Genomic DNA, 24,179 nt, shown 5'->3' on the forward strand with positions numbered 1-24,179 from the left:
GACACGGTGGCTGCGATGATGGGCTCAAGTATAGCAGGGATTGTGGGGCTGGCGCGGGATCGGGCAGTGTTTCGTTCTGCTGTGCATGGGAATCGCTATGAGTCGGAACCGACTCGACGGCACTTAACAACAGCAACAACAGCCAGAAGAACTAACAAATCTGTCCTGTAAGAAGTGCGGCCAGAATGCTCCTTGGAAGTGAGGATGGTCAGACTTTGACCTACTTTAGTCATGTTGTCAGAAGGCACCATTTTCTGAAGAAGGAGATCATGCTTGGTAAAGTGGCAGTCAACAAAAAAGGGGGAAGGCCCTCATCGAGATGGATTGACACTGTGGTTGCAATGATGCTTTCAGATACCACGAGGATTGTGATGCTGGGGTAGGACCACACAGTTTTTCGTTTTGTTGTATGTGGAGTCATTATTAGTGCCCACTGGATGGCACTTAACAACGGCAGCAGCATATTTGGGATGAAGAAATTTTGTGTATTCTCTTTGTGCATCATTTATGCAGGCATGCTGTTTTTGAAAAATACAACGTATCTACTTCTATTTTTGCACTCACATTGTAAATATCAATATAGTACAAAAGTCACTGAACATAAATAGTATTTACCTTACAGAACCTTAGAGGGATTTCTTATGGCACTGTTAAAACACCTACATGTTGGCAGTTCGAACTCACCAGCTGCTGCGTGGGAAAAAGATGAGAGAGTCGGCTTCCCTAAAGATTTGCAATGTTGGAAACCCTGTGGGGCAGTTCTGCTCTATCTTATAGGGTCACTGAGTGAGAATCAATTTCATGGCTTACAAACCCTGAAAGGACTTTGAGGACTACACTTTGAGAACTGTTGCTCTATTACATACGTATTTTGAATAATTAATTTCTTATCTTTAGTATTTTCTACTTTTTAGTTTCTTTTGGAATGTTTTATTGTTCTTGTTCCCTGTTTTGAGATAAATGCTACTTTGTCCATTTTTAGCCTTCCATTCTGTTATTTGCATTCATGGGCATAAATTCCCTCTAATCTTATTTCTGATACATAATATTTTCATATTTATTTGGTTTCACATATTTTCTTCTTTCCAGTATTATTTCTTTTTTATGTATGGGTTGTTTGTAAATATATTTGTTAATCTCAAAACGTTTGAGGATTTTATAGTTTTTCTTGCTGGTCTCTGGCTTGTTTGCATTTTGATTAGATAACATTTTCTGTTTCTTCAGTTATTTGAAATTCTTGAACGATTTATTTTATGATTCAGGAATGTTGTCAGTCTTTACAAATGTACTTTTTGGAAGGAAGATTGAGCAATCTACTTTCCTAGAGATCCCGCCTCAGAAACCCAAGGAGGGATTGCTGTGAGTCGAAAATGACTCAATAGTGTTGAGGTTTTTTTTTTTTTTTTTTTGGTTATGTGTACTTTAAAAAAATGGTGCAGCTCTTAGGTCTGATAGATCAAGTGTGTTAATCTTGTGTTTTTTTTAACTTTACTGATTTTTTCTGTATTTGTTCTGTTAGATACTTACAGAGAGATGTGTGAGGATGTGCCTGCCTAATTGTGGATTCACTGTTTCTCCTCTTAACTCTTTCAGGATTTTGCTTAATATATTTTGAGATTCTGTTAATAGGAACATAGGAATTTAGAAATGTTACAACTTTCTGTTTCTTTGTAACTTTTATATTATGAGATGTGTTTCTTATGTCTAATAATGGTTTGTTTTTGCGTTCAAGCCTGTTGTCTGATATTAATTAAACAAAAACCAAATGAATGCTTTGTTGTCATGTCACTTCTGACTAATGATGACCCATGTATCACAGATGAGAACTGCTTCATAGGGTTTTCTTGGCTGTAATCTTTACAGAAGCAGATTGTCTGGTCTTTCTGTTATGGGACTGCTGGCTGGATTTGGACTGCCAGCATTAAGGTTAGTAGTCAGGCACAAACTGTTGGTGCCACCTAGTGTAGCTAAGTCAGCTTGCTTTAGTGTTGGCATAATCTTTCTCCTTCCTATGTTAGAGACATGTGGTGGTTTATGAATATTTCTTTCTTTTTTTAAATCCCATCTTTTTTGAGTTGGAATATTAAATCCATTTATATTTACTACTTATATATTTGGGTTTGAACCTACCATCACAGAATGTACTTCCTATTTGTCTCATTTGCTGCTCACCCATACTCCTTTTTCTGCCTTTTTGCCTCCTTTGTAATTATTGTTTTTATATTTCTTTTTATTTTTTATTAGTAATTATCCATACTGTTATTCTTTCAGTACTTAACTATAGAGTGTATATAAGGTACATCATTAACATCTACTCCTCACTTACCCACTCTCTCATTATCTGACATTTTGTACTTATGATAATAGTAAAAAATCTACTATCATAGTATTTATGCATTAACAACATATGCCTGGCAGTTATGAACACCGAGGTGTGAGGTGAGAATAACAATGGCTGTAATGGTTAAGGTTGTGTGTCTACTTGGCTGTGCCATGATTAATCCAGCAGTTATGTAATGATGTAACTTAGCAGTTACGTAATGATGTAGTCATCCTCCTTTTGTGATCTGATGTGGTCATCCTCCATTTTCACATAGTGCCAATTTTCACGTAATGACCTGGTCTTTGGAACCCTAACCATGGCGATAAATGAGTGGGTGTACTTTCATTCTATACATTTTCCTAATGATTTATGTATCATTGTTGGCATGTATTTTAAGTCTGTATATGTCACCCACAAGTGATTATTAAAGTTTTTAAGTCATTATTCTGCTTAGTTACTATTTTTAATGCCTCTCATTCCTTCTTTTTAACAGCCTTCCATCTCAGATCTTTAGTTTTTCTTCCTGAAGAAGATATTTTAGTATTTGCTTTATCACTAGTTTGCTAGTGACAATTTCCTATAATTTTTTCTTTTTCTTTTCAATTTGTCTTTCTGAAAATGTGTTTATTTCAACATTAGTCTCAAAGTATATTTTTCCAGAGATGGTTGTTTTCTTCTACCACATTGAATTCATCATTTCATTGTTTTCTGACTTGTGCCTATTGAAAATTCAATTGTTGTATAGTAACTTCTGCTCTTTTGAACATAATCTGCCTATTTTTTTTTTTTGCCTTTGTTTAAGATTTTTTTGTTTATCTATTTTTTTTTTTTAAGTTTTAATTGTAGTTTTAATATGTAGGTGTGCATTTTTTTTTTTTTTTTAAAACCTGCCTAATGTTTTCCAGGATCAACTCAACAGAAGTGGGTTTAGTGTTTGTTGGTGTTTCCTGAATTTGTAAATTGGAGCTCTGGTAGCCTAGTGGCTAAGACACTTGCCTGCTAATCAGACGGCTGGCGGTTCAAACCCACCAGCCACTCCTCGGAAGGAAGGTTGGGCAATCCTACTTCCGTAGTGATACTGCCTCGGAAACCCGAGGAGGGGTCGCTATGAGTCGGGGCTGACTCGACGGCACATAATAACAACAACAACAAAAAATTTGTAAATTAATGTGTTGCATCACTTTTGGGAAGTTCTCAAGTCATTATCTCTTTAAGCAGGTAATTCTTTTCCTCTCCTCTGAGACGTTGATTAAATATATGTTAGATCTTCATACTGTATCTTTATGCCTCTTACTCCCTCCAAATTTTTCCTGCCTTTTGTCACTCTAGATTTTTTTTCTTGACCTGTCCTCAGTATACTGATGGTGTCTTCACTGGGCTTAATCTGATGTTATTCCTATCTATTATATTCTTAATTTCTGTTGCTATATTTTTCAGTTCTATTTAGTTTTTTTTTTTTTTTTTTTACAGCAGAATTAAGTAAAAATTCTCTTTTGAAATTGTGACCATGCAAAGTGTTGTTTCATTGTTTAGTAATTTTATTATGAAATGTCAGTCCTACTGAAAAATTCTAAGAATGTCACAGAGAACATTTGTGTGCTTCCCACCCAGATTTTACAATGAGCATTCTAGCATACTTCTTTTATTTGATCTTTCCGTAAGTATTTTTTTTTTTTTAATATTTTGGCAGGCATTGTTATTTTAAAGTCTGTGCAAAAAGGGCAAGGAGGGCACATCTTCTGACCTCCTCTAACCCTACAGGAGGAAGACAGGATCACCATCAGTAACCCAGCGCCTATTCCTATAAGGCCAGACAGACATGCTGCCTCCCTCCAGCCCTTTCACCAACTGTTCCTCCCAAAGCACCCACCACCTTTCTCCTAGGTTCAATAATTCACTGCAGTGGCCACACAGAACTCACAGATTATGGGCTTTGTTAGGGAAGCACCAGGCTACAAATCGAGTTCAGGAAAAATGCTCAGTCTCTCTCCCCAGCCCACCGTCTCTCAGCAGTCTCTCACAGTCTCTTTCCTAGCAGCACGTGTCTCACAGGAGTGTGTCCTTCCTCATCCAGCAGTCAGAGAGAGTTCTGCCTCTAGGAGGCCTCCTTTTGAGCCCAGCAGAGTGACCAAACCAACCAATCATAACATCAGAATTCTAAGCACCTGAGAGAGAGCAGGAACCTCCTAGAACATTGCTTTGTGTTGTGCCCAACAGAAATACCCAGGTGGATAACTTTTATAATCAGGAGCTCCTGAGTTGCTCACAGCAAATTCTACCACAGAGTTTACAAAGACTTATGGCTAGAAAAGCCATACCAGGCAATTTACTACACTGCATTCTGCATTTGAAAATTGTTATATTTACAGTTCTCTTGAATCTGTTTCAGTTGCCTTTTAGTTCTGCTTGTTCTTGTTTATGGTTGTATTGCTTTCTCATGTGCCTGGTTATCTTGATTGTAAATCGGAAATTATTTCTGGTAATTATAGAAATAATCTGCCACCTATGATGGTATTATCTCCCTCCAAGGGATATTGCCATTTTGTTCTCCTGGGACCAATAGCAGTCTGGCATCACTTTATTGCATTTCAGATATTGAAATTTTTCTTGGTTTCCCAGATGAATTGAATCTCAGATACAGACCATGCAAAGTTTATTATGCATTGAGAACTTCCTTCTGTCTATGTTTTACCAGGGCTTCTACTGTTGTTGGGCCCTGGACTTTGACTTTTGTCCTCTGCCCTGTGGATGTCATCCTCACAACTTCTCAGCTGACTTTCTGGGTTGGCTAACAAACCTTAGCATATGTACCCTGAAATTGGGGCCTGTTTCTCTGGATTGTTTTTGTTTTCTGAAACTATAGTTTTTTACTATTTTATTAGCTAGCTCTTCCGTAAGTTTAAGGATATTTTAAAAATATTTTGTCTGTGTAGTATTGTTGTTCTTGGTGGAGGATTGTTTGAATTACTTACTTTGCCAACCCTAGGTGATTCTTTAAGTGTTAGAATTGAATGCTGTTTTGGTATGCATAGAGTATTAGTTACTTTTTTATGGTTTCTCGGATATGACTCTTTCTTTGGATAGAGAACTTGGTGAATGACTGCTATGTGTTGGATCCTTTAAATACTTTTATTTCAATCTTAGAGCTCTTTGAAGTATTAGTTTCATTCTGGTTGAGTAAATTAAGTCTCAGATAGGTTAATTAACTTGCCCAGTGACCAGCAGTAGGAAAGTGGTAGCCCTCAAATTTGCACCCAGGCTTCAGTGAAAATAAAGTTTGTGTTTTATGCTATCATATTATGTTGCTTTTAGGGTGAAATGGAAATAAACACCTGACCCAGTGGCTCTTAAGTTTGTGCATCAGTCTAGGACTTGGCTAGATCTTCTTAGAGCTTGAATCTAAATTTTACGACCTGGAATATTTGAATTCTCCTGTTGTGTTGTTATAGAAATGAATGCCATCTTCATTTCTGTTTCCTTGTTGTCTGCCATGATTCCTGGACATACATCTTTAGTTTAAAAAAAAAAAAATTAATTGAATAGATTTGTTTCTGGTTTGGTTCTAGTAGTTTTCTAGTTGGAGACTAAGCTATAGGTTTAAATAGTAGGTTAAGAACTTAGATTACCACTGCAGCCAGTTGCTGTTGGCTCGGTTCTGACCCATGGTGAGCCCGTATGTGTCAGAGTAGAATTATGCTCCATGGAGTTTTCCATGGCTGGTTTCCTGGAAGTAGATCAACAGGCTTTTCTTCTGAGGCATCTCTGAGTGGATTTGAATCTCCAACCTTTTTGGTTAACCACCAAGCCTGTTAACCTTTTGTGTAACTTAGGGACTCTGCTATCAACACAGTCACCCATAATTCATTGGTTCTTCAACTTTTTTTGTTCCTTTGATTCATCTTGCCTGAAAGATATGACACTTTATCAACATACTGTTACCAGTAATAGTAACTTACTGTGGCAGGGATTTTCAAGGTAGGGCATTGAGTGTGGAGAGGGGAACATTTTCTTCTAAGATAGTCTTACTAGAGTCTTGAGGGTGGTTGGTGGAGCAGTAGAGTTTGCAAAATGTCCTCAGGTAATTCTGATTTTCTCCCTTCCAGAGTTGTTTTACCACCAATCAATTGAGAATTTCTGTGTAACTTATGATACTGGTCAATTTTGGATTTTGTAAGATTATTTGAAATACTGCCCACAGACATGGAAATACCTTAAAGTAGTAAACATTACAACTTCTTAAATATGTCCCATTTTCTTTCTTTCATTTGTTAAAAAGAAAAAAAAGAATCACAAAGTAATTTTAGTCAGATCATATATTTTGAATTATAGTTATTAATTTATTTTGCCCTTTCTTAGGATGGTGGTAATTCTTGAGGTTAATGTGATAAAATTGAGCTTACCATTGAAATTCATGATGATGTAATAAAATCTCAAATTCAAAATTTACTATTCCATTCTTACCTGTTCATAAGTTACAAAGTCTTACAATTTTTTTTTTTTTTTTTTTTTTTACTTTTACTGTGGTGAAAACATATAGACTAAGACATTGGCCAGACCTAACAACTGCCACATTTATAGCTCAGGGACGTTGATGATATTTTTCATGTTGTACCACCATTGTTGCTATTCTTTTCCAGAAATATTCCAATGCCATTAGCATAAACTTAATGCCCCACAAACAAAAGCTTCCCCTTTCCTTCTCTCTCCTACCCTTAGTAATCACTAATATCTATAGTGTAAGGAGCTCTGGTAGCAAAGGTTGACTGCTAATCAGAAGGCTAGCGGTTCAAACCCACCACTCCTTGGAAGGAAGGTTCGGCAGTCTACTTATGTAGTGATACTGCTTTGGAAACTCAAGGAGGGGTTGTTATGAGTCGAATCTGACTTGACGGCAGTGAGTTTGGTTTGGTTGGTATGTTGACAGCACTTAGGCTCTCACCACCTGTCTCCTAGTGGGTATAATAGAGAATGAGAGTGTGTGCACAGATCTCTGTTAGCTGTTCATGAAGAGCAGTTGACATTGAGTTGGGCTGGTACTGGTTGCCATCTTTTGTTGGTCATTTGGTGCAGAAGGAAGTGGTGGCCTTTGCTCAGTGGTTGGGGCTGCTGAAGGTGCACATATGGTTGGGTCATATGGGAATGGTTGCTGTCTTCTACTCAGGCAAAAAAAATAAAAAAACAAAAAAATGAAAACAAGTGAACAGAAAACACAAACCCCATAAACAAGGAGGTACAATTGAAAAAAAAAAAGGAAAGGCAGTAAATAAGAAGAAAAATAAAAAATATTTATTTAAAAAAGAGAGACTAAAGAGAGAAAAACTCCACAATATCTGGGGAGGGTGGGAATTATAGAAGAGAGCAAGAGTAGAAGAATAGTAAAGAGAAAATGAGAAAACTGCAAAAGAAAAACAAGGAACAGGAAGAACCAAAACAAGAAAAGAAAGGAAAAAGAAGGGAACCAGGAAAAGGGATGAGGGGAAAAAAAAAGACAAGGAAGGAAAAGAAGAAATATAAAAAGCAAGGAAGAATTAAATAATAATTTGAAAATAAATACCTGGGGTGGGATGGAGCTGGGCACAAAAAACTCTGTCAGGGCACAAAAACTGATATGGGGTTCCTGCCAATCCAGAAGGTGGATGGAGGCGGGCGATGGCCACACCTCCGTTCACGAAGAGAGTTTGTGTTATAATAGTAACAAGGGGAATATCGCACCTTTCTAGTTGTCAGCCTTTATTGTGGTTGCCCATGCTGTCCTCAGCAGGTGGAGCCTGTTCTTTGGTTGCTTTCCTGATCAGAGCACGTGCTTGCATGTATTCACAGCAGCTGCACTGTTTGCAAGTATTCAGAATGGCTGTGCCCTCAGGACTGCTGGCAGACCACAGCTCTGTTTGTCCCCTTCACTGTTTTCCTTTCTAGTTGTCATCTACCAGTGCAGTTGTCCATGCATTCCTTGGCCAGCAGAGCCGATTCTTAGATTGCTGCCTGAATCTGAAGGCACTTTTTAATAGGATACTGGAAATTAATTTTTTATTATTATCTACTATAAAACATCAATTTGCAAAACTTGACGTGAGAGAAAATAGTTTATGCGAACTGGCAAACTTAGTTATCATAGTGTTTTTATTCAACTCAACCTGATGTGCTTTATTTAATGAATAGATGGCTAGTTTTAAAATGAACAGTGGTTCTTTTAAATATTCAATAGTTATGCCTATATCATAAATAGTAATTATTTACATATACAACATAAAGTAGTTAGTAGTATCCTTCAAAGTCACGCTAAGTGTTCTGAAGTCCAATAAAATCTACTTGAAGTAATTGGTAATCCTGATGCAGTCTTAACAGTTTGGTCATAAAGCTTCACATTTTAGAAAAAATAAAAGTGTGTCATTGAGGGAAGAAGTTGTTGAGAGTTCTGGAATTTTGAGAGTTTAACATAACTGAAGAGACCTGAGAAAATCACCAGTGCCCACAGAATCACAGGAAGCACTTTGGGAAGATGGTACAGTAAACACTAACAAGGGAGAAGAGATCAGAAGCAAAAAAATGGCATCTTTTCAGAACTTTGTCAAGTGTTCCCATGACCCAAGTCTGTTTCTCAGAGTTGCGCAAGTGCTTAGAATCACTCTGAAACTATTATCTTAAATTAAATTTAAAAATTTTAAATTAATTTTAAATTAATTTTAAATTTTAATTAAATTTTAATTAATTTTAAATAAATTTTAAATTAATTTAAACTATTAGCTTAAAGGCTTTAGAGTATAAGTGACGCTTCCTAAAAGAAGCCTGTATTTACACCACAAACTGGAACTCATTCCAAAGCCTCTTAGAGAGGAAAAATGAAAAGTTGTAATGAAAAGTCATAACTTTTCACATGCAGCTGAAAAACATAAAAATACCAAACATACACAAAAATCCCAAAGCAATTTGATGTATTTCTGCGCCTGAGACATTCCTTATCAGAAATAAAGATTCCTTCCTATCTTATAGAAAAGACAGTACAATATGCTAATGGAGTACTGGTAGCCTAGTGCCTAAGGCACTTGACTGCTAACCAGAAGGATGGCGGTTCACACCCACCAGCCACTCCTTGGAAGGAAGGTTAGGCAATCTACTTCCGGAGTGATACTGCCTCGGAAACCCAAGGAGGGGTGGCTATGAGTCTGGTCCGACTCGACAGCACGTAACAACAACAATAATAGTGTTAAAATCTGCTGGTGCGTTTAGTTTTTATTCTATTTCATATTTATTGTGTAGCCTACCTCCTACTAGTTAAAAGGTGCTGTTAGGAGGCTCAGACAAAAGGTGGCTGCAAAGCTGGTTTAAAATGTTTATTGGCCAGGATATTTTTTTTTCCCTGTGTCTTTTTGTTTTCTTTTTTAATAAGCATAAATACAAATTTAGGGAAGTTTGCCTTTGTCTTGGGGGGCAAAGGGAAGCTTTATTTTATTTTTTATTGTGATATAGGTGAAGATTTACAGAGCAAATTCACTTTCCATACAGCAGTTCACATATACTTTGTCTCATGCCATTGACGACAGTTTACCACAATGCAAGAGCTCCCCTCCCACTTCCTCCCCATAGTTACCTCTTCCCAGTGTCCATCTCTCCATACACTTCTGCCCCCTGAGCTGTCTCCTTGGGCATAAGCAGCCCTTCTTTCTCCCATGATTGTTCTCTCCGAGGAGAGTATCTACTTGAGGTAAATGTTCTGCTCATATGCCTGTCTTTTGTTTGTCTGGAAACCACAGGTGTGGGTTCAATTCCAGACCTGAAGGGCAGCTAGGGGCCATAGTCTCAGTGGTTCCACCAGGCTCTATTGGACCACCAAACCTGGTCCACACCTTTTTTTGTTTTTTTTTTTTTTTTTCCCTTCAAATGATTTTGAGTTTTATTCCTCATTGTTCTCCCTCTCTATCAAGGATCTCCTACATAGATCCCCTTCCAAGTGGATGGCAGTAGTAGCCAGGCACCATCTAGTTCTTCTGGTCTCATAGTTGTCTAGGCTGCAGATTGGATGGTGTACCAGTCGCTAGGACTCATTGTTTCCATGAATTTTGGTTTTCTTTATTCTTCTTTGCTCTGGATGAGGAGAGAGACCCATTGTTGCATCTAGATGGCAGCTTGCTAGCTTTTAAGATCCCAGTCGCTACTCACCAAAGTAGGAGGTGGAACAATGTTTTGTATAGTATGTTATGCCAATTGAGCTTGATGTCCCCTGTGACTATGGTGAGGGAAGCTTTAGTATCATTTTCATTGGCTAACCTAATCTCATTTGCAGAGAGGAATGGTAGTTATCTTGCATGGGTAAAATTTATACCATCAGTGATGCAGGTCTAAGTCTGGTGATGACTAAAAGAAGACAACAGCATTGTTGACAAAATTAAAATCTACTGATGGTGTTTCTGGAAAAGAAGCTCTTGGAATTTCTAAGTAACAGTAAACTCTGTTAGGAAGTTCTAAAGTGTCTTACAGGCCAAAAAGGTAATGGAGGTTAGTAAAATGCCTTAACAGAGTTTGAATAAAATACTGGATCTGAGTTACTGAAACTTGGATATGTAAAATTAGGGTGGTAGGTTGAGTCGTGCTTGCAGTGGTCTCAAGTTCAAATTAACTGATGTGACAGTAATACCACTTCTCAGGTCATGCGTGTTTCTGGGGGGTTTGTTTCCTTCAATAGGTGTTGCCAGAAGATGTGCTCGGATGTTTTCCAATATAAATGCCTAGCCTAAAAGCCAAAACATGAGAAATGAAGAGAGATGGAATGAACACTTTAAGGAAAGTACCCCCTTTTTTCATAGGTCCATTTTTTTCTCATGCTTAAAGAAAGAATGTTTAGGGTATCTGAAGTGGAACTCCTTAGATGGAATGTTTTCAGGTCTACTGGTTCAGTCAGATACCCATTCTACACTTTCCTTTAAAGCCTCAACTTCTTTTTCTCCTCCTATAGCTGCTGCTTCTGACTGAGAGCTATTATGCATTTCTACATCAAACATAATCTCTGCATCTTGTGGGGAAGGGCTGTCACAGTGAGAACTGCTCCTTGAACTACTCTGTCCTGATTCATGTTGTGCATCCAAAAGAATCTTCTCCACGTCTCCATTGTGGATAGAGGATGAGGAAGGTACATGTTCTAGCTCCCCATTTTTCCCACTGCCATTATCATTGCCATTGTTGCTGTTCATTGGCATCTCCACTTAGGAACTGCTGAGACCGGCTAGTGGTGGCAAATGGTGTTTGCCTTCTTCGCGGTTGTTGTTGTGCAGGAGCAGCAGCTGCTCTACTAAATTTGACAACATTGTTGGGATGCCATGGGAGCTGTCGCTGTGGCAGGACCATCTCTGGTTCTCAGGCAGCAACACAACCTGCTTATAAATATTCAAATCAGCCATGCTGTCAGCTGTCAAACCACCTGACAGTCCACGGGTCCCTTTGTCACCTTATTCATTGTTTTCCTTCAGATTCTTCTACTAGTTGGTATTTAATCCTCTTCTGTATCTTTTCTTTCAAAGCTCAGGATTCCAGGATTATCTTCTGCATCTGTTTCAACTGGTTTCTCATTTCTTTGTTGAAGAAGGTCTGTCTGCCTTTTCTGCATCTTGCTGCAAGTCCTGGAGATCTTTTTATATATATATATCTATATAGATAGATATATATAAAATTTACATTTGTTCTTGATAGATCAAAGTGAAACAGTAAAATTATCATCTCAATGCTGGGAGAGGAGAGAGAATTATATTTTACCATTGCCTGGTTAAGAACCATCACAAAGGAAAGAGACATTTTATTACTAAATACTTTTATTTCAGACTTATTTAATGTAGAATCGCCATTTTGTATTTTAGTTTACTGATGAATATAAGTATTTCTGTTTGGTATATTTCAGAATACAAGTTTCACCTCTTAATATTGCTCAGTAGGAGCTCTGGTGGTATAGTGGGTAGTGCATTTGTTTGCTAACCATCTGGTTGACAATTTAAGCCCACTATCTGCTTCACGGGAGGAATATAGGCAGTCTGCTTCTATAAAGATTTTCAGCATTGGAAACCCAGTGGAGGTCACCAAGACTCATAATTGACTCGATAGTGGTGGGCTTTTGTTTGGAATATTGCTCAAAGTTTAATTTAAAATATGTGGTCAAAACTTCTCCAAAAATATTGGCATTTTGTAGTTCAGGTTCCTTGGGGTGTTGAGTCAACAAGGAGGAGGGATTTTAGAAAAGCTAGAAATAAATATATCCTCTCAGTAGTAGGAAGAACAGAGAGTTGAGTCAATAAAGAAAAGTAGGAATGGAGTGATAAACATCAGCTATAAGGAAGCAGTAAAATTAGATGTTTAATAGGTGGAAAGGTGAAGTTTTGAAAATGAGGATAACTTAAGATGTCATGAACAGAATAGAGAGTTTGTTAGTTACTGGTTGTAGTTTGAGAAATTTTGACCCTGGAAAAGAACTTTGTGCTTTAGGGTGATTTTTACTAATTATTTAATTATTTTTATTATATGAACTAGGAACAATTTTACTAGTCAAAAATAAGATTATATTATGTGTATGGCAAGACTTTCCTGTTCAGGCATATTTTGAAGAAATTGCATTTCCAAGTTTTAACTTTGTATTAGTTTATTGTTAATTTATTTTTGTCATTTGCTAGTAGTAGTATATATGAAGTGGTAGGGTACCGTTGAGTTTAGGAAAGAATTATGAACGAACAATGTAAATCAAGAAATATTTTGTATATAGTTTTTCCTTGGGATAAACTTTGGGGAAAAAGAAACTTTCATATTATAGTTCATATTACAGTTCATATTATAGTAGTTCATTTTAAGGTACACAGTCAAGAAAGAGTTCTATAAAATCAAACCTTCTAAAACTGTAAAGATAATAATATAATGTAGTGGGAGCTCTGGTAGCATAGTGCCTAAGGCACTTGACTGCTAACCAGAAGGCTGGCGGTTCAAACCCACCAGCCACTCCTCGAAAGGAAGATGGGGCAATCTACTTCCGTAGTGATACTGCCTTGGAAACCCAAGGAGGGGTCGCTATGAGTCGGGTTCGACTCAACGGCAAATGACAACAACAAAAAGTGTTTCTCAACCATGGCTGTACGTTAGAGTCATCTGCAGAACTTTTAAAACATACCAGTAACTAAAGTGGCCTGCGCTGTGTGGCTGTGTCACACTGTTTTCAGAGCTGCCCAGGTGAATCTAATGTGCAGCTATGGATTGAGAACCTTTTATTTCAATGCTTTTCAAATAGAGTATCTAATATTCCCAAGGGTATGGACATTTTAGCAAAATAGCTTCATAGTCCTGGAGTTCATTTGAGTAGCATGAGTCCTTCTTTTTACAGTATGAGAAAGATGAGACTCATCCTGTATTGTTGTTTTGAGGATTAAATAAAATAATCCACAGTTTCTAGCATGTAGAACAACTTAGTAGATAATGATGATAAGATGAATATAGTGCACAATTAGAAAGTATAAATGGAAAAAATCCAAATTCGGGAGTTATTTGAAGTAGAACTAGCAGCATTCAGTAACTGAGCGGATATGAAGGGTATAGAAAAGTGTTTGGGAGGCTTTGTTGATTGTGTTGCCGTTCACTTTTAGGTTTTAGAGGGTATGATAATGAGTTTAGGTTTAGATATATTAGATTTGAATTGCCTGAGGAATATATAGGTACATCAGGGGATAAACAAAAGGATTGCCACATAGCTTTGAGTGACAGCTGAGACTGAAATTTGCTGTTTTTCACCATAATGATTTTTTCGGGCAGCGATTTGTAATACATTTGTAGGGGCAGAAAAAGCAGAAGAGTGAATTTATTTATTTGGGTTGGGTTAGGAATTGTCAGGGGCTAAAATGAGAAATTTATGGTTCCTTAGGAGCTCTGGTGGGCGTAGTGCCTAAGGTATTTGACTGCTAACCAGAAGGCTGGCAGTTCAAACCCACCAGCTGCTCCTTGGAAGGAAGATTGGGCAATCTACTTCTGTAGTGGTACTGTCTTGGAAACCCAAAGAGGGATCACTATGAGTCGGATCTGACTCGATGGCATTTTTCTTTTTTTTTTTTTAAACAATTGAGTAATGAGGTTGGTTTGGGCAATAATTTTGAAGAACACTTCATTGAAATTTGAAGAATAGGGAGCAGACTTTTTGTAGAGTTTACATTGGGGTGTGAGTATTTTAAGGAGTAGGCTAATAAGGATACAGACTAGTTGGTAAAGAAACAATATAATGTGAAAATGTTCCAAAGTTTTACTACATAAATATTAAGGAAATTGCAAGGATAATCATCCGATTTAGCAAGAAACTTTTTGAGAGGTGCATCTCAATCATGACAGTAATGGAGATGGAGGAACTGACATTGAGCCTTTATATACCACTTACTGTGTTAAGTGCATATTATCTGATTTTCATAGGCTTTTGGTTCTATTTCTGTCTTTATTTTGCCAGTGAGAAAATTAAGACTTAAGTCCTTAAGTAACTTTTTATTCATTATAGTGTTTTACCAGTGATTGCTCTTTCCCTTTTTTCTTTTCTGAAATAAGTTTAGTTATTTGGAAATAGTAAGTGCTATGTGATTTTAATGCAGGGTTTCAGATATACGTGTGGATTTTATAGATAATTTTGTTTCTTTGTACAGAAGAGCAGTTAACTGGAGGGAGGCAAGTTGAATATCGTTAGGATCTAAGTTTGGCTAAAGTAACAAGACCTAAAATAATAGTGATTTAAGATGGAAGTTTATTTTTCTGTAAAGTAACAGTCTGAGTCTGTGCACTCTGGGGGATAATTTGAGACTATGGGAATACTTACCCAATCTCCTATCTTGTTCATTTGCTGTGTCCTGCCTATTACCGTTACCTGCATGGTTGACGGTGTGTCACCACCGAGTCCACAGTCCTAGTAGTGGAAAGGAGAAAGACAGGAATTGGAGGCATGTTGCTTCTGTTTAGAGGTTCTCTTGAAAGAAAAAGGAGAATGGTTATTTAAGGACAACTCAGAAGCATTTGCTACCTAATAGAAATATCACAAGGTCTGATTCCATGATCTAAAAAATGTCTTAAGAACTTTGTCTTGCTGATTAGCTAGCAGCATGACTTTGGGAAATTATCTTTCTGGGACAGAATGTAAAAGGATTGAAATAACATTATACGATCTTCATGAGAGAAAGATAAGATAGTTACCCAGAAAATAGATTTGTATTGCTGACTCAACAAGAAGGTTGCAGTGAAGAAAAAAAAACTGTTTTAGCCTGTTTTGAGTATATAAGTATGTGTTAATCTTAGAAAAAGGTGGAAAGCTGATGGGAACTGCTTATCTTGCTTTTCACTTAATTCATATGAGTATTAAAATAATCATAATTTAGCCAGATAGTCTTGAGCTTTAAATTTATTAAGCATAATAATAATTTTTATTTAATAGGTGTTCTCTCAAAAGAATAGAAGTCTAGCCTATTAAGAAAAATTGATTTAGAGCCAGTAGTCTTACATCTTATATATTGTTTTTCATTTCCTAAATTGCATTTTTTGAGTAATGCCACAGTTGATATTGTGGGCAACTGTTGGATAGCCAGCCCTTCATTAGCTGTTTGGTACAGAGTCTTGAGGATAAATTACATTGGTCTTCAGGTTCAATGATCTCACTAGAAGAACATTTGCTAAGATACTTCACTGAGTAAAATTTGGTATTAAAGAATTTACTTTTTACATTTGTTATACATATGAAGTGAAGGAACATATGCTTGTAACTATGGAAAACATTTTGAAGATTAGCAGGTGTATTAAATTACATTCATAACTATTAACTTTATTTTTAGAATAGATAATACTTTGGTATAGTTAGAATATCAAGAACTACAAAAAGTCATACAAGAGTCTACTCTTACCTCTTCCACCTGTTTATTCTGTAAATTAAAATCACTGTAACTACTTATTTTCCCTTTTTCTGTGGATCCTAGCTGTAAAACTGTTCTGTACCTTTTGTTTTTATTGCAGTTCTTTTTTCCTTTAATGAGAGGTGTATACATTTTCTTTTAACATTATGGAAGAACTTTTTTTTTTTTTTTTAATATTAACATCATTTTAGAAACACTTTAAATTTTATTGGTAATAATGTTAGGTAAATATAATAATATTGACCATTTTCTCCCTTAAAATTTTTGTCTTCTGGCTGCTTTGATACATAGTCCTCTTTTTACCTCTCTTATTGCTTAGTTCATCATCTGTAAATTGCCCATTAAATGTGGATGTTCTATTCTTGGAGCATCATCTCAGGATACGCATTTTTCCAGGGAGATCTCATCCAGACTCCAGGTTTCCTGCATTCCCGACTAGGTTTCACTTAGTAAATGGTAGTTCACAGATATTATCTCCTTGTCTCAGTATAAGACAAGAATCCAGTTTCTGGTTGACACACTCTTTTGGGTATTCCACAGGCCTCTCAACACAATATGGCTAAAATTCATTTCTCTTCATCTCCCGCTCTTGTTCTTTGCTGTTAAAAAGAAAAAAAAAAAAGTCCTTAGCCTGCATTTTCAGATTTCCTGTATCAGGTGAGTAGTATACATAATCAGTCTTTTAGTCAGGAACGTGGTGGTTATTTCAGACTTCTGTCCTTGTTTTTTTACCCACCACAGCTTGGTCTACAGGTTTTTTTATTTCCCCCTGTAGTACCTAGCATGCTGCTGCACAATAAAAAGTGTCTAATTAAAACATTTTGGTATGAAAACAAGACTATAGGTGAAATGCCTTTGAAATATTTATGAGCTTCAGTACAGATTGAGATACCAATATTGAGTGATCTTGAGGTGAAGAAGGCTTTGTTGAGAGTAAAGCAAAGAAGGAAACTAAAGAAAGATACTAAATTTCATTAAAAATGTGAAACAAAACCTTTTATTTGCCAAAAATTTTATAACTGAAATTAAAACCAAATCAACAAATAATTACAGTATAATACATGCTATTTTAAACGCCCTATGTATTCACTTTGAAATAGAATAAATGATTAGTTTGGCTATTTAGCATTAGAGAAAGTTTCACAAAGGAGGTAATTCTGTATTTCATAGAGAATTGTTCCATGGGGGCACATTCCTCTGGATTAATATTATAGGGAGCATTTTGTCAACACCATTGGCCATCTTGTCTTTCAGATATCCTTGAAAAAATTTGGTTAACTATTTGCTGGACAGTATATATAAAATTCAATACACTATATAATTAAGTGTAGATATTGAGTATATCTTATTGAAAGCCAAGTAGAGATTGAGTATATCTTAGTGAAAGCCATATGAATGTTAGCGCACGCGCACACACACACACACACACACGTATTTTGCAAATCTGTATTATAATCAGTGACTGTAGTTTCCAACAGTATGAGAGAACCTAAAGATTGTCCCTTTCACGTTAGTTGAAAGCATTATATCTAGCTCACCCCAACTACAAACCCAGTGTTGAAATAAAGAACCTAAATATTGGAAATTAAGTACTTCACAGATGTGTTTGTACAAGGCTATTTACTGGAGCTTTGTTCATGTTAACAAGAACATTAGAAAGAACTGTTAGTATTGGGAATAGTTAAAGATGTGACTATGGCTATTGAATTGAATTCTGTATTTTTGAATGAGTTTGAATTATATGTACCAGTTAGGAATAATGTCTGTAGTAGAATGAAATCAATCACAGAATTGTGTGTCCCTATTTTAAACAGTGGGAGCTCTGGTAGCATAGTGCCTAAAGCACTTGATTGCTAACCAGTAGGCTAGCGGCTCAAACCCACCAGCCACTCCTTGGAAGGAAGGTTGGGCAATCTACTTCGATAGTGATACTGCCTCGGAAAGCCAAAGAGGGGTCACTATGAGTCGGGGCCGACTTGATGGCACATTACACATTGATTATTTTAAACAGTTAAGTTTTTTTAAAAACAGTATTTTTAGTGGTAAAAATGCATGTAACAAAATATTTACCAGTTACACAGTTTTTACATACACAGTTCATTAGCTAGGATTATGTTCATCATCCTATGTAACTGTTAACACTACTGTTTTCCAAATTATTCCATGACAATTTCAGAAACTCGGTGTCCCCTAAAGCAATAGTGCTCTCACTCTTTCTCTCACCCCTGGTAACTACTACTAAGCTGTAGTCTTAACACACTTACCTGTTTCATATAAGTGGGATTGTATAATATTTGTCCTTTTGTGAAATACTCAGCATAATGTTTTCAAGGTTCATTCATTTCTCTTTATGGCTGAGTAAATACTCCATTGTATATATATATAAATATATCACATTTTGTTTATCCATTCAATTGTTGATGAATGAATAAATACATAGTTCTTTTGTAATTCAATCATATTGGTATAGATGTAAAAATAATATGAAAATAAATGCAAAATTTAAAAATTATAACCTCTTGTTTTTTAACAGGTGATGTTTTCACAACCTTACAAAAAAGGTTTAGAGTCCTAGCTCATGATATTTCAAGTAGGTTTGTATTTTTTGAAAGTATATTCCAGAGAATACTCCTAGTCTGGGAAGAGAAAGGCATTTACTTTTTAAATTGTATAGATTTGGAGTAACTGTTTAGTAATTTATATCATCATGGTTGTACAGATTTAGTTTCTAACTGAGATGAAGTGTAACTGGTGGATTTATTTAAGAAGGAGTGCCCACTTTTTCATAAAACAGAGACAAATTGATTTTAATGGGGAATTAGGTGGTTGGGATGTAGTATTAAAATTGGAGAGAGTATAATTAGTAGGTGAGTAAATCTGGGCCTATGCCCTTAGGAAATTTGGATCATACTTTGTAAATAAGTGTGAAATAAGTACTAATTACGGAAGTTCAGCTGGTCAGACTTTAGGGTACACTGAACTAATAGAGATATTAGCTATCTTATTTTGGCCAAGATGACAGGATGACGATTGATGAGATGATTAAATTAGAGAAATCAACTGGTGTAGTTTAAAGCCTGTATAGATTGAAGGCTACCCCTGATGGTATACTGAAATTTCTTGTGAGAGTAAGTGAAGAATAGAGGAGAAACGTTTCTAACCTACTTCAGATGTATAGAACTCATTTTTGTGATACTGATTGAGCATTAGGAAGTAAGATAGGTATGAGACTCATAGGGCTTTTCTGGCCAGTCTTGGTTGACTAGTCAAAGTTTCTTTGTGTGTATAGATGTCATCTCTTTATCAACTTTAAAAAGTTTTGTATATATCCCCTATTTTGAGTAATACTTATTTTTGAATCTTTCATTATTTCTTTGTGTCATTTTAGTGCCTCCTTGTGGAGCACTATACTATTACAGTTCTACTAGTGGTAATTACACAGATGAAAGATTATTAAACTAAAATTCCTTCAGTGATTTTTTTTCTTGTTTTAAAGAAACACTAAAGATACTGCTGTAATCAGAATTATTTTCAGTTTTGTGATAAATACTTCATTTTGAGTTTATTTTATGTCTGTTCTTTGGGTTGTACATTCTACCAAGAAAGGCAAGCATAATCATTTCCTCATATAACTTGTTAGATAAGAGCTAAGGAAAGAAAAGAGCAGGTAAAGTATGTTAGGAATGCTGGGTAAGGGGAGGGAATTTGCTCTATGAAATAGAGTGGTCAAGATAGAACTTACTAAGAAGGTGACATTTGAGCAAAGATTTGAGGATGAGTGCTTTAGGCAGAGGGAAAAAGCAGTGGAAAAGTCTTGAGGTGAAACTATGCCTGGGTGTTCAGAGAACACGAGAAGGTCATTGTGATTGAAGCAGAATAAGGTAAGGGGGGTGGGTGGACAGAATATATAAGGTCTTGTAAGGTATTATAAGGACTTAAGCTTTTATTTTGAGATAGGAAGCCATTGAAGGATTTTGAGCAGAGGAATAAATTGAAGCTCATTCTGACTACATACGCTGTGAAGAATATAATAAAGAGGCACATGAGTTGAAGCACGGAAACCAGTTAGGAGGCTGTTGGAATAATCACCCTGAGAGATGTGATGATAGCTTACACCAAGATGGTAGCAGTGGAGGTGGTGGTAGAAGTGGTAGAGCTGAAAGGATATGCTGAATTGGATGTAGAGGAGAGGGGAATGTTAGAAAAAGAGAAGTATTAGGGATGACTCCAAGGTTTTCAGCAGAGCAATTGGATGGGGTGGGGATTGCCATCAACTGAGATGTGAGTAAGAGGAATTGGGGTATGGGGAAGTAAGAGCCAAGAATTTGTAGATGCTAAGTTTATTATGTCTCAAAGAAATCCAAATAGAGATGTGGAAGTAGAATAGGCAGTTTTAACAATTAAGAAACATTTATGTAAATTATCAAAAAGATACTCTTAATTTTGAGATGTTGCTTGTATTTCCAAATCATTCTTTTCATTTAGTAAATATTTATTGGGTACCTGTATTTGATACTATGTGATTGGGGCTTACAGTGGTAAGCAGCTATAATCCTGGACCCAATTCTTACGGAACTTAACATATTGTGGTGGAACAGACATTAGTAAGTAATCACACAAACACATTTAAAATTACAACTGTTGTAAGTGTGATGAAGGAAGGACATTTGGGATTTTGGGAGTAGGTAATGAGGACCTCATTACTTCTGTGGTCAGTGACTGCTTTTCTTGAGGAGATGATGTAATTCACATTCAATAAAATTTGTCTATTTTAAATGTACAGTTTTGATAAATCAGTGTAACTCCCACTACTATTCAAGATACTTCGTTCTGTTATACCAAAAAACTTTCAGATCCTTTCTTCCCACTTTTAAATTGGGTTGTCATTTTCTTAAGGATTTGTGGGAGGTCTTTATATATTCTGGATACAAGTCTTTTGTTGGCTATAATATTGCATATATATTCTCCAGTTTAAAAATTGCTTTTTTATTCTCTTAATGGTGTCTTTGGATGAATGCAGTTCATAATTTAAATGAAATCCAGTTTATCAATTGATACTTTATAGGCAATTCTTTCTGTACCCTGCTTAGGAAATACTTTCCTATCACAAGGTCATGAAGATATTTGCCTGTGATTTCTTCTAGATGTTTGTTTATGCATGGTCCATTTAATTATGTTTGTGAATGATCTCAGCTAGGATTCAAGGTACATTTTTTTCCCATATGTTACTCAGTTGATCCAGCACTGTTTATTGGAAAGATTATCCTTTCCTTGTTGAATGTAAATTGTTCTGTTGTTAGTAAAGTGACTGTGTGGATCTGCTTCTCTGTTCTCTGCCATAGATTTGTCTTTCCTTGAATTAACTACATGTCCTGGTTAATACAGCTTTATAGTAAATATTCCTGTCCAGTAATTTTCTTCTTTAAGATTGTCCTGACTCTTCTAAGGCCTTTGCATTTTTGTATAATTTTTAGAATCACATTGTAAATTTATGCAAAAAGCCTGCTGGGATTTTGATATAGGATTGCATGGAATTGCTAGTCAATATGAGGGAAATGATATCTTTACTATATTGAGTTTTCCAGTTGATGAAAATGCATATCCTCTCCATTTAGTCGAACTCTTTCTCTCAACAGTATTTCAGGGTAGAGGTATTGTATCTCTCTACAGTAACTTTTGATGGTATTATTACTGGTAATGTGATTTTAAATGTGATTTTCTGTTGTTACAAATATATAGATACATGGTTGTTTTTTATATATTGACCTTAAACTTATATCCAGCTCTCCATGTGCCTTTTTTATTATCTGTTATTTCTCTTGGCTGTCCATTTAGTCTTTATTTTTTCCTGAGATAAAATTCACATAGCATAAAATTCACCATTTTAACCATTTTCTATAAAAACCACATTCACTGCTGTCGTCGATTTTGACTCATTAGTGACCCCTCCTTGGGTTTCTGAGGCAGTATCTCTATGGAAGTAGATTGCCCAGTCTTCCTTCTGAGGAATGACTGGTGGGTTTAAACCTCCAGCCTTCTGGTTAGCAGTCAAGGCTGTAAATCTTTTCAGAAGTAGACTGTATCATCTTTCTCTACAGAGAGGCTGGTGGGTTCCAACCACTGATCTCTTGGTTAGTAGCTGAATGTTTTAACCACTACATTACCAGAGCTCCAAATCTTGATAAGGCTAATCTGCTTTAGTTGTACTCATAGTCCTGAGGAGAGGCTCTTCTGAACTTTCAACAGAGAACTTGAATTGTTCCTGAAAGTATATAGCTTGCGGCCTCTACTCCAGTCTTTTGTCTGGCTAGCATGAGATAATATCTACAATCTTTGCTCATCTCTTTAGCCTTTTAATTGCTGTTTTCTGCTAGTTTACTTCAGTTTCCCACCTCTTTTTGGTTTTCCTCTTTGGAATTTTGTCCCTTTGTTTCCACTTGTCTGGTAGCCAAAACACTGACTGGTTTTCTCCTTTCTTCTTGAGCTCTCTTCCTCTGTTACCCAGCTGACTGAAGAAAAAAAAGCCCAAGGTAGTGTGGAACTGATTTTATAAACTTCTCTTCTGTCACGAATTGTAGCCCTTTTTACTTCTGCCTCTTTTAATTGTTCTTTAGTGCAGTCCCCTCCCCCCCATTTTATCTACATTTTATAGTTTTTATTAATAGGAGAGTTAGTTTGATATAAGCTAGTCCATCATGATATGAACCGAATAATGATTTTTTTCCCCCACAAATTGAGTTATAAAAAAAATGAAAGACTGATGCCTGTTGAGAGTGAGAACATGAGTTTTCAACAAATGAGAGAATATTTGTACTAGAATGTAAGAGGAAGGATTTTCAATTTCAGACAAACACATCAAGGTCAGCTAAGTTTGAAGGATGATACAAATAAAGGATAATTAAAAGTAATACGTGAAACTAGCTGACCTGATGTTTGTTTTGAAACTGAATAAGGTTATTAACTGCTTAAAGAATACAGGTTAGATAAAGAATTTAAGATGAAAATTGAAGTGCTGTTGGTGATTTTGAGAAAATATTTAGTAAAGAAGAGTTACTGTTTGGATTTGGTTAGGGAAGAAATTAAGATTCTGAATTTTAATTAGATGCATGCTATTACAATATCCAAAAGCAAACTGACTGCTGTCCAGTTGATTGCAAGTGACCACGACCATATAGGACAGAGTAGCACCGCCCCATGGGGATTCCAGATTGTAATGTTTACAGGAGCAGGCTGCCTTATCTTTCTCCCAGGGAGCAGCTGGTAGGTTTGAACTGTCGACCTTTTTGTTGGCAGGTGAATGCTTTAACCACTGCGTCTCACCAGGGCTCCTTGCTGTTAGAATAGTTCTTGGGTTATTTCTGTAAATAATGAAGGTATTTTTTTGAGTGCTTATTAAATTGTTGGAGCTTTAATTGTTTACGTTTGAGGGCTGAAGAACAGTGTATATGTATTAAGTGTGTCAGAGAATTCTGTTTACAGATCAGGAAAGGTAGAGATACAATAACTAACTGGTCATCTGAATATGTAGAATGAACAGTATGACTTAAGTTACAAGAGTGGATAGTTATGTTCAGAACATAGAGAAGTAGAGAAAGAGGACAGACATGGATATGTGAGAAAAATTATGTCTCCCTTTCCTCCTGGGGGCTTAAAAATGGAGGTTTGGAAAGAAACTAACCATTTGCTTTTTCCACTGAAATCCCCAAGAAGAGACCCAGGTGTTGCAGACCACCTTGTATCTATGTTTTTCCTTTCGCCCTTTTTTGAACTTTCAAGGTTAGTCAGTTATTTTCTTCACAATTTCATTAGGAAATTTGCCAAAGGCATCCTTTTGAGGCAGCTGTCTCTACACCCTTGGAGGCCATCAGTAATGTTTCCAATCCTTAGTCGGCACAGAAGTGTTGGACTGAGCTCGAGCTGGGCCTTCGTGTTTTGAAATACTGCTTTGCCACCACCATCCCACC

At 36.3% G+C, this 24,179-nt stretch overlaps 1 protein-coding gene and 1 pseudogene across 1 annotated transcript in view; one reads left to right on the forward strand and one right to left on the reverse strand.

Moving 5' to 3' along the window:
• SS18 (SS18 subunit of BAF chromatin remodeling complex) overlaps positions 1-24,179 on the forward strand; it is a 137,458-nt gene that overhangs the window by 32,335 nt on the left and 80,944 nt on the right. The window lies entirely within an intron of this gene.
• LOC103192574 lies at positions 10,997-11,622 on the reverse strand (annotated as a pseudogene).

The sequence above is a fragment of the Orycteropus afer genome, unplaced genomic scaffold (assembly GCF_000298275.1).
Source record: "Orycteropus afer afer isolate SDZICR_OR568_19922 unplaced genomic scaffold, OryAfe1.0 scaffold00030, whole genome shotgun sequence".
Lineage (NCBI taxonomy): Eukaryota > Metazoa > Chordata > Mammalia > Tubulidentata > Orycteropodidae > Orycteropus > Orycteropus afer.